The 12,215-nt window shown below is 31.9% G+C and overlaps 1 protein-coding gene across 1 annotated transcript in view; it reads right to left on the bottom strand.

Annotated features, from left to right (window-relative positions):
* LOC126885690 (zinc finger protein 664-like) overlaps window positions 1-12,215 on the bottom strand; it is a 33,634-nt gene that overhangs the window by 8,461 nt on the left and 12,958 nt on the right. The gene's annotated exons all lie outside the window — the stretch shown is intronic.

The following is a 12,215-nucleotide window of genomic DNA, read 5'->3' as shown; positions in this document are numbered from 1 at the left end:
AAACGGCGGCGATGAAGCGTCCTAGACCCAAAAAAATAATTCGTGAATAATTTCATAAATGTGCAAAGATCCGTTGTAACAACTGTATGTACTATACCAACCCATGTCCACTTAATAAATAAAGAACACATCCCTTTCTGCCACAACTGCAAGATCCCAATTACTGTTACAAATCCTATTAAAATGCCAAACTTACATGGAGGATCTACTTACTCCAACATGGAGGATCTATTAAACTGCTAGTTTAACCAAGCTTTGAAATAAAAGACATTAAATTTTAGAATATTTAAACTATTACATCTAAATTATATGTATACATTGTAAGAAATTGAAATCTTGTAATTTATGTATGTTGTGCCCGCTAATATATTTGTGCTAATAAGGTCGGCCGCAAGTTGACACGCTGCTTGGTGAGGTGAGCAGGTAAGTCATAGTGAGGAAAAACTGCTGATGACTGAATCACCGCAAATTGAAACGCAGTTTGCAACTACTGTTCTTAGGTGACGTGTTTCTTTCCTTCAGAGTTCTTGGATCTTACCTACGGACACCGTAACAATATGCGGACTTAAAACTGCGTTTTTTTGAAGTGAAAACTTCCTTAGCGACGTTGTACACATTTCATTCGATTACATGAAATCAACCCCAACCCAAGAATATCCGTCACAAAAATATCATAGCATGTGATCTGTCTTAAAGACAACCAAATGCAACGGTGACAGTAAAATTATCGCGTTAGAGATTCCATAGCAAATCACGAGGGAAAATCAGGAAAAAACCTCGTGATACTATCCCGACATAGTCGAAACGTTAATAAAATTATTTTTTTCAATTTAATTGTGGCTTATTTCCCATATAAATAGTTAATTATTATAGTAATGTTTAAGAAATCTTTTCACAATAATTTAATTTTTTTGTTACACTGAACAATTTAAGGGTAGACAATTTCCACTTATACAATACAAACATATTAACCGTTTATGACAGAATAACTGCAATTCCACATCCAACAAATTAAAAGATGTTCTAGAATTTATTGTTGGTACCAATTCACCACTCCCACCCAAACGTAATTGATTGATTTGCAGATAAGTTAAATCAAATCATTAAGGTAATACAGTAGCGATCAACAGGTAGCCAAAACGCGTTCCAAGATTGTGGCTGTAATTTTGAATATTTTTTCGAGATATTTGGCACACGTATTCGTAATATAATAAAGAATGGCGGTACAGAGCCCAATTTGAAAAATATATTAATATGTGGAAATTACTCTGTAATTAACTACAATCTTAAAAAAATGAGCCTGTACCGCCATTAAGAAGAACAAAAAAAATACACTTTCTTCAAATAAACTTTTTTATCCGACGCCCAGATTTTGTGTCATTTTGGAACTACTAATGAAATAAAAAATTTTAGTAGTTCCAAAATAACACAAAATCTAGGAATCGGATAAAAAAGTTTATTTGAAGAAAGTGTATTTTTTTGTTCTTCTTAATGGCGGTACAGGCTCCTTTTTAATTACAGAGTAATTTCCACATATTATGTAATATATTTTTCAAATTGGGCTCTGTACCGCCATTCTTTATTATATTACGAATACGTGTGCCAAATAGCTCGAAAAAATATTCAAAATTACAGCCGCAATCTTGGAACGCATTTTCGCTACCTGTTGATCGCTACTGTTTCCTCTTAAGTGAAACGTACGTCGGCTTGTACGTGTTCTACTGTCAATATAAATATTAAGAAAGGGATATTATCCCGATAGACGTATTTTATAAAGTTCATCATTCTCTTTGCCTTATCCCTATGCGGGGTCGGCTTCCCTAATTGCATGTCTTCACACAATTCTATCTTGGGTCATATCAATATTAATCCCCTTTACCAACATGTCGTGCCTAATCGTCTCCCCCCACGTCTTCTTTGGCCTTCCTCTCCTACTCCTTCCATTAATCTGCACTTCCGCAAAAGGCTTAATTCATCATAGGAGATTTTGTTGTTTTTTGCTTTTTTTTTATTTGATGTACTTGACATTCTCTCTTGTTTCATGGTGTTTCGACAATACGTGTTGATTCTTTTTAGACAAGGTAAATCCCGTTTTTTTTAGGCAGAAATTGGTGGTAATAAGAAAATTGATTGCAACAGTTTGTTGTAATGAATTGCAGTACTTACTACATAGAATTATACATACATATTGTGCAACTTATCCCACTTTCTGAAAATATTTGGACCAGCATAATTTTTAAGTACCTAACTTGTAATAATAAATATCTTGGAAATTCTTTGGCGAAGGTAACTTTTAAATTTTAAATCGTCAAAGAGGTCAAAAATTTGCAAATCTTCAAAATTCGAAAAACGAGTATCTATTTGCATATAATAGTAGGTATCCAAAATTTCAAGATATACTTACTCGTTTTTCGAGATATGTATCATGTCGTTGTCTTTTTTGGGGTGGTTCGGAAATATCAAGCGAATCCAAAACATCACTGCGTATATATTGGAAACTACTATCATTATGAAAATCTCTGAGATTTTGCACCAGCTTTCGTATTCTATTTTTAGAATAAATAATGTCAGTTGACTGATTTTGAACAACAAGGAATATCTTGGGCAAACTCTGTCTTAAAAATATTTAAAAAAATATTGAAAGAGTCATTAGTATTTAATAAAGTTCTCAAACCGATTGCTTCACGGACCGAGGTATCGCCACTTGCAAAATCATCGCCTTCGATAATAAAATCAAAAACTTCCAAAAGCTGTTCACGAAAATCTGCTACAGATACTAAAACTATAAGAGATAATCTGCTTAGATAAAACTAACCGAGTTTCATCGCGTCTGACAAACTGTTCGCTTTTTTTTTCTAAACAAATTTGTTCTAAAGCAGTAATCCGTTTAGGTGAGCTAAACTGGCAAGAAAAGACGATATTCTTTATTTTTTTACACGTATCATGTAAAACTAAATTCATTATATGCGCATAATAGTGAGTAAATAAAGCTTGTGATGCAATAGTTTTAACTTTTGCCTGGAGACTATTCAATTCACCACTCATCACAGCAACGCCGTCATAAGATTGCCCCAGTTTGCCCTACCAATTTATTTTTGGTATCAAAAAATTTGAATCTGTTCTTTAAAACACCAAAAATATATTCTCCCTTATTGCTTTTACTCACATCTCTAAAACCTAAAAACCTCTCATAAATATTACCACGTAACGCGTATCGAACAACAATAATTGATAATTGTGAATGACATGATAATCAGAAGTTTCATCTACTTTCAGTGAAAAGCAAATGGTTTTCTAAATCTCAGATTCAACAACGTTATTCAAAATGTAACTATTTGATTATATGTATTAGTTCATTCTGTATTACGAATACACTTCGAATCAGAAAGTAAATAGGTATTTCTAAAACAATTTTATTAATTCTCTATAATTACTTTGATTTTTAACAAATGCTTCGATCCATCATGTCCACTAAATGATAATTCCTGACAACTTAAAAACATTTCAATTAAACGACGTAAAACGGCGTCATTATTTTTGACAATTTCTACCGATGCATACTTCCAAATGAAACACCGACCGGCAGACCGAAATGTGCCGTACTTGCCGCTTAACCTGCCATCCGTATCTGCTATTGCCCACGGAGAGAAGTAGCTATTGCCCACGGAGAGAAGTAGCTATTGCCCACGGAGAATGTTCGCTTGCTCAACGACTTGTTATTTCGTTGAGTTTTACGTGTAAATTGTCAAGCTACGGATGAGTTAGGGACGGCTAGCCGAAAAGTCAGATAAATGGCTCGGATCATTCATTTTTTGAGAAGTCTGTTATGCGCAGGGATCACTTAACGCTCGGATTGATCAAATTCTTTTAAAAACCATGAATAAAATTTAGTCTGTATTATCTGATAGATTTTTTTATTTCACAGATACAAATATTTAAAAAATCTATATCTATAAATGTGTGGGTCGGCACTGCCGACCCTGACCGGCCGCCACTGAATAATATTGATAGTGTATTTGATAAATAATTTATTTAAGACGTGAACTTAATAAAAAGTTATTTATTGTTTATTATTTATGGAAGATCCAAGCAGAGAATACATCAGAATATATTCTGTGATCCAAGTATTTTTTTGTTAAGGATGTTCAAAATTGTAAGCGTTCCATAGTAATAATATATGTATTATTAAAAAATCACTTTAACACTTTTCCTGTTTTCTCGATTGAGTATTAGTTTTTGTTGTACATATAAATTATTACAATCACTGAATACATAGTGAAAAAATGATCACATTTATTAACTGAATTAATAATTTGCAATTATACAAATAACAGTTATCCAAGAACATTCAAAAGCCATCTCTTTAAAGTCAAAGTAAATGATGACATTGTCCAGTAGAATGACATTCTAGTAATGTTTACATATCCATCTCAGTGTGAATTTTACTACACGTAATTTGCCGTGTAAAGACAGAAAAAGTAGGGATAGCAGTAAAATATTTGCGAATTATGTACCGATGGCCTTAAACAGCAATCTCGAAAATAAAGAAATAAGTTTCCGTTCGACAGAACTATACCCAGACCCATGTAGTATAATGACTATAATGTCTAGGTTAAAAATATTACTTGTCAAATTAGCTTAAAAATAAATATTTACCGGAAGTAATCAAATATTATGAGAGCAACAGTTAGCCGTTCTAATAATTACGTTTGAAAATAAAAATTACAATGAAATGTAGAAACAAAGACTAAGGGCCTGTTGTTCGAACGCTAATCAACAATGATCACTATCAAATATTTAATTACTGTGACCAAAACTGTCAATGTCAACTTATATTGGGTTGCTGAAAACATAAATGATTATAATTATGAGATTAGTTAATCAATTAACATAACAATTATTAACATAATTTATTAAGTAATATCACAATTGTTTTCAGCAACCCAAACAAATTTGACATGACAGTAATTAAATATTTGATAATGATCATTGTTGATTAGCGTTCGAACAACCGGCCCTGAAAGTTTAAATAACATGAAAAACCATTTTTAAACACAACAAATGCGCCAATGTCACCGAAAATGATGTTTCCGAAAGTAAGCAATGAAAATAAGTATGTTTCAGGACATACAAATGAAGAAAAAATACTCGAACCAGGAGTTGCAATAATGATGGAACAAGAAGCTAAACATGTACTTATGGAGTGGGAAGCTTCATCGGAAAGAATAATATGGGCAATAGTCAGAAGTTTTATAACATCATTATAATATATGTATACATGATGATACGATGACCACAAATGAAAAAAGGAAGAAGTACATGAACAACTTCAAAGTACTTTCCAAAAAATTAATAATGCATGAGAGATGTAAAGCTACTTATTGGAGACATAAACGAAAAAGTAGGAGCTGACAATCAGAGATATGTCAAGAATAGATCTGGCTATAGACCAGTAAGGATCTGCGAAAAAACGTCTATTTTTGGATGCGGGAGGTGGTATTCGAATTTTTGCAGATAAAGTTAGGAGACACCTTCAGTAATAATAATTGACTTATGCTCCTTCTTAAATATGCCCGGAACATTAATAAAAAAATTAAAATATTTAAAAATTTCCAAACACATCAATTTTTTCTGCTTTCTTTGCTTATAACTTTAAAACGATTCGTTTTGGAACAAAGTCGTAGAGAAATAAAATAAAGATAATTGAATTTTGTATGATATACGACTGGTAAAAAATGTCTTAAGGTATTACCTTTTCTGCAATATAGCAATAAATACAAAATAAGGGGGCAAAATAAGTCTGTTGTTATTCAATATTTTTTAACCACTTTGGTGGCACTTAAGTAATTCGCTTAGGAAATTCTTTGTAACATACTTAAATCGTGTACCAAATTTCATTAAAATCGACTTAATAAATTTTGCATAATAAATTTGCAATCTAAATGTTTTTAAAAAAGTTCAAATTTTTAAAAATATTTCTGAACAAAAAGTAGACCATTTAGAAGTTGGCTAATTTTTTATATATAAAGAGGTGCTCAACCTATCTAATACACTTAACAGAATTAAAATACAGGATTATTTAAGGGGCCCCAGCAATGTTTTAAATTTATAAACAATTTTTTGGCTTATAAACAAATAGCTTTGTTTAATAATAAAAAAATTAATTTTTAGCAATGCAAACAATTAAAACCGGTATAATTTGACTTAAACTTTCAAATGCTGTCAGCAGAATTGCTATTTTATTTTTTATTCAAACGTTATTCGCGTTCAAAAATTGCAATTTCTCGATTTTTTGAAAGTTCCACCGCGTTTATCTCGAAAACTATGCATCTTACGAAAAAACTTGTAAGAACATTTTTTGCTTAGAATTACCCAAGAAATACAAAAAAATGTTTTATTGTGCGAAAAATCGATTTTATGTAATTCCTCAAGTTCTTTGTTTATAACAATCTTATCGACATCCGGATCAACTGTTACCCAAAAGATTCGTGTTCTACGGGTCAAAATGCATAAAAAAACTTGGGTAAGTCCGTCTAAATAAAGGAGTCCGTAGCACCCCCTCCTGGTCACAACACTAATTTGTTCATAAGCCAAAAAATTGTTTATAACTTTAAAACATTGCTGAGGCTGCTTAAATAATCCGATTTAAATTCTGTAAAGTGCATTAGATAGGTGGAGTACTTCTTTATATGTAAAAAAATTGACAAATCTTTGTATGATCTGTTTTTGTTGTGCAAGATTTTAGAAATTTTAATTTTTTAAAAAAAGTTTAGATTGTAAAATTATTATGCAAAATCTAGTAAGTCAATTTTAATGAAACTTGGTGTACGGTTTTAGCACATTACAAAAATTTTCTAAGCGAATTAGGAAGGTTCCAAGTGTAACCTAAGTGATGGAAAATCATTGAATAAGGACAGGCTTGTTTTGCCCCCTTATTTTATATTTATTGCTATTTTGAAGCAAGGGTGATAAATTAAGACATTTTTAACCAATCGCATCTGATACAAAATTTAATTATCTTTGTTTTATTCCTATAGGACTTTGTTCTAAAATGAATATTTTTTAAGTTATAAAAAAAAAAGTAGAAAAAAACGAATTTTTTTTAAATTTTTAAATATTTATTTTTTTTTATTAATGTTTCCGGGCATATTTGAGAAGGAGCATGAATAAATTATTATAACGAAGTTATCACCTAACTTTATCCGCAAAAATCTGAATGCCACCTCACATCCACCTAAAAACAGATCCTATGGTCTACTAGGGATATGCTAAACAATGCATCGGGGTGTAACGTCGATATCAAGTACGGTGGTCTAGCTATCTTTGTCTGTCGTGCGAGTGTGAGCGTATCTACCAAGAGATGGCAGTAATAGAACGACAGTTACACAGAGGCGGCAGCCATCATATGCTAGAGAGAGAAAGCTAAGCGCCAGTAGAGAGAGATAGATAGACCACCGACCCGAACTGCTCCGCGTTAAGTTGGATTTATAGTTTGACGTAGCGTAGACGTAGACGCAACGTAGACGTAAGAAACGGACTGGAGACGGAAGAAAATATTATGTCAATTTATAGATCGACGTAGCGGAATTTTTGCGCATGAGTAGAAAGAGTAAACAATGACTTAATTCTAATTCAACAACATAGCCTATAAATTATACGAGCAGTAAACAAACTTTGTGTTTATTTATTTATACTTATACTATTATTTATTATAATACTTAGGTATCTGTTTTGTGTGTTACATGGATTAGGAAATAAACGAAAGTATGCTCTTTGGTGCCGCATGCCGTGGGATTTCCAACTATTTTGTTTCATTTCCTGGTCTTTAAATGTTTATTGGATTTACCTATCGTATAATATGTGTGGATAACCACGAATTAGGCTAATAAACAACTCATATTTATCTGAAATATTGAAATGACTCTATGATATATTTTTATTAAATTAATAACTTAACATCCATTGTATTAACAAAATTCGAATATGTTGACAATCAACTTTTTACACAACACAAGGAATGAGGGGGCGGGGCGGGTCCACTTTGAGTGACAGAACAAAATTCTGCCTTATGATTGGCCAGACGGAAGAAACGCACTGTAAAAGATGAAAGTTGGTCATCTCTTATGTTACGTTACGTTTCTCTTACGTTCCGTCAGGCGCTTGCGTTCATCTATAAACACGAGTACACAAAATTCGGTGTTGATCTTTTCCAGTGCGTCTCCGTTGCGTCTACGTCTACGCTACGTCAAACTATAAATCCAACTTTACGCTATTTTTTGGAGTTGGCCAAATCTATGTGTATAAGATCTTTGCTGACAATACAGGACATGAACTGGTCATGGGTACGGATGGCCTAGGTCAAAGAAATAATAACGGGGAGATATTAATAGACTTTTGCCACCAAACCCAACTAATTATAGGAGGCACCAGTGGCGACGCGTGACTTTTTCTAAAGTGTTACCAAAACCAGATGCAAAAACTCTCGAAAAAAAAAACAGTTAATGTTTCTAGATGTTGGCAAAATTTTTGATCTTTTTTGGCAATTAATGTTAACAATTCCCTGTAATTGCCTCGATTGTCAGAGTCGTCGCCCTCAAAATGACCACGAAACACTAATTCTTGTTTGGCCAAAAAACATACGGTATCTATTATAAGTGTGCTAAGGATATACCTATCTATTTTTTAACAAACTCATTATGTTTAGCAATATTTGCTTTAAAATATTGGTTAAGAGAACTTTCGATTCTTGTTTTGCCAAACTGAATCAAATTGGGTAGGTATACATCTTACATGTAGGTAACAGAGAAATTTCATGTCTCCTTTTTAAAACTTTAATAAAACTATTTAAATCGTGAACCTGGTCCACCCATTTTTCTGTAGAAACCAGAAGACATGGCCCACAATACAGTCTATTTTTCTTGCAACCACATAACCAAGGATTTTCACTGTACCAACTAAATTTAAAATATCGAACTACTTTTTTGATTCCTTTTTTAAATTGTTTAAAATTGGTCTTTCATTTTCAATAATGTCATTTTCTTCTTCAAAATTATACAAGAATTACTTTTCAAGTAGTTGATCGATTACGCAGCGACACTCATCCATGGTTAGCTGCACGCACACTTTTTATAGGTACTGTAACCAAATTTAAATCTGGTAACAGGGCTACTGATATTATACACAGCGAACTTACGCCGTCGCTCCTTCAAAATTTTCAGACACTAGCCGGTCACTGTAACCACAAATGAGACTGGTAACAGAGTATAATAAAGTGCAACTGAGTCACATAAACTCGCCAATATTTTCGTGTGTCTACGAGTAGTTAGCTATTTACCGAATTAGGTACTATTAACACATAATATAATGATATATTTCTAAAAACTGAATGCGTTGCATATGTGAGTTCATTTTAAATGAAGTGAATTTTTAGCACATTTTATTACCATCTCAAGTCAAGTTTTCACAATTCAATAAAAAAAATTCACCATTTTTAACTTAATTATGTAGGACGATTATTAAGTAATATTTATTTAACCCATTCAGCAGTTCCGTATGACTGTGAAGATACTTTTAAGCTGTATCAAAATAAAAAATCTGATATTTCTAGGGTGAGTCTAATAAATTGAGCAGGGACTGTACAGGCCGACAGGGATCTCGTGAAATAAAGTTGTCACCGCGCATAAAACTGGGTGGAAAGTGTGGGTTTAGCCACGTCCAGTAAAGGCATTCGTGCACCAGACGTTCTACTGTGAGCTATTCGATATTTTGACAGTGTTGCATTATTTCTTTTCATTTTAGTTGTACATGGTTGTACTCGTTTTATGCAAAAGTTATTTTCAAAACTCTGATAAAATTAAAAACTGTAAAGATAAGTAGATAAATTGTAATATATTATATACATATTATATTAATAAAAATCAAATGTATTTATTTTCTGCATATAATTTTTTTTATTGTGAGATACAATTATTGTAGCGTTTCCTCTTCTCTTCTATTGATTTCTTCTTCTAAAGATCCTTAACTATTTTGATTGAGAAATTGCCACAGTTAAATTGAAAAAATAATTTTATTAGAAAATACTTAATTTTGTCGGATGTGTAACCGTGAATATAATGAATGGATTATTATTACCTTATTTAAATATTGTATTGTATTTTCTACTTAGATGGCATTAAATGGGAGTGAACAGAAATGTTGTATTTTCTCCTAACTTAAAAAAATTCTGTGGAAAAATTGAAAAACTGATTTTGTTTCATAGTCTTTTTCATAGTCATAGTCTTAATCTTTTTGTTTCATAGTTTTTATTTACAGCTTTCACAAAAAAGTGATTTTCGGATAATGAAAAAAAAAAGCAAAATCTTAGGGATGCCTCCGAGATAATACGAAAGGATTATGAATCAAAAATAGCCCTTGCAATTTTTCACAGAATTTTTTAAAGTTAGGAGAAAATACAACGCTTCCATTCATCCCCGTATAATGTTATCTAAGCAAAAAATTTTTGTTGCCGGTATAATAATAAACGATGTCAATACATGTACCTACAAACTGATACAAGAATATTGAAAATCGGAGTAAAAATAATAAATATATAATTTGTCAAACCTAATCAAAAATTTTGAGTGCCGGAATTTTTTGCCGGGGAGTGTATCTTTAAAACATGTCACGTTATGTAGAGCTTTTTCACACTGTATATCATACCTAACCAAAAATTTTTCCCTTATTCTTTTAATCATTAAATTATTTCAAAATCTCTTTTCTTTAGCAATTTACTATTTATATTTTCCTATCATAAATATTGACTATATCATTAAAATCATCCACTTTAAAATGTAGGCATAATATATGTCTGAATTTTCAATATGAATGAGTCAGATAAAGCAACCAAAACAAAATTTGTTTAGTTTATTGTTTTGTATTTTGATAACAATTTCCGAAGTGAAAGTCGAAAAGTCAAATAAATTTAATTTCAAACTTAAATTGTGGGTTATTCCCAAATAAAATAGTAAATTTCATCAGATACCACAAGTAAATAGCTTCGGAACAATATCATTTCTTTAGATAGTATCGTACTAAAAATAACTAATATTACTGTGATCATCTACATATTGACAACATTGTAAAAATTTTAATGATTCTCCAGCGTGAACTTAAGCGTAAATCTTCCAGTATACTCCATCTTTCTCTGCCCTAAAGTTTTCTCAGTCTGCGTAGTACAAGCTCCGCCTATTCACGAAATCCCTGTCGGACAGTACATAAAGAAACGTGGATATCAACTGGTGGCAAATGGAGGAACCAAATTGATCACAAAATAATCCTACAAAAGTGGAGAGGACGGTTACAAGATGTTAAAAACAGAAGAGGCGCAGATTTTGATTTGGACCATATATTGGTGAGGGGGAAGCTAAAAATGAGACTTCTGACAGAAGAAAGGAAACGTACAGTATAGGAAAAGAATTAAAGTTGCCCAAGTTGACAAAGGAGAAGAAAAAGACAAATATGTCACTAAATTAAAAGATAAATGGAACATAGAAATGAGCGGAGACACAATAGAAAGAACATGGATTAAATTTAGGAAAACATTCACAAAAGAAGCAGTGAAAACGATAGGTTTTAAGGAAAAAAACAAGAAGTGGATTTTTGCAAAACATAAATGAACAAAGAAAAATTAAAGCAGAAATTGTAACAAAAGGAATGCTTACTCAGAAAATGGGTTTGCGGGTTAGTCGAAGTGGGACTTTAAACAAGAGCAAGCAACCAATAGGGTGTTCACTAATTTTTAACTATAGTTAAATTCAAGAGATTTTAAGGTATATAAAAACGTAGCAATCATAAAACTGTTTAAAAATGTATATTTTTTAAGATAAATGAGTTCAAAATGTTGATTTTCTTGGAGGCTAGAAAAACGGTACCTTGCAGCGAGGCTACGGTGTGTGACGTCAGCAGTCGTATCGTCTGTGATCGACGACTAGTTTTGTATACTTATTTACGAAGTGTATTTGAATGTATGCAATTCTTTATTTAATTAGTAGAAATGAAACCAAATAAGTGGTGTTTTGTTCCGTGGTGTGTAAATGCCTCTACAAACAATTCTGACAAGATTTTCATTACAGTTCCAGCTAATTTAAAACGTAAAAAGAAAATTAAAAAAGGAAGTATGTATCAATAAAAACCAAGCTTTTCTCTTGTGAAGATCACTTCTTTATTGTAAGTTATGG

Source organism: Diabrotica virgifera, chromosome 1 (assembly GCF_917563875.1).
Source record: "Diabrotica virgifera virgifera chromosome 1, PGI_DIABVI_V3a".
Lineage (NCBI taxonomy): Eukaryota > Metazoa > Arthropoda > Insecta > Coleoptera > Chrysomelidae > Diabrotica > Diabrotica virgifera.
This window is presented reverse-complemented; position numbering and strand designations above follow the sequence as displayed.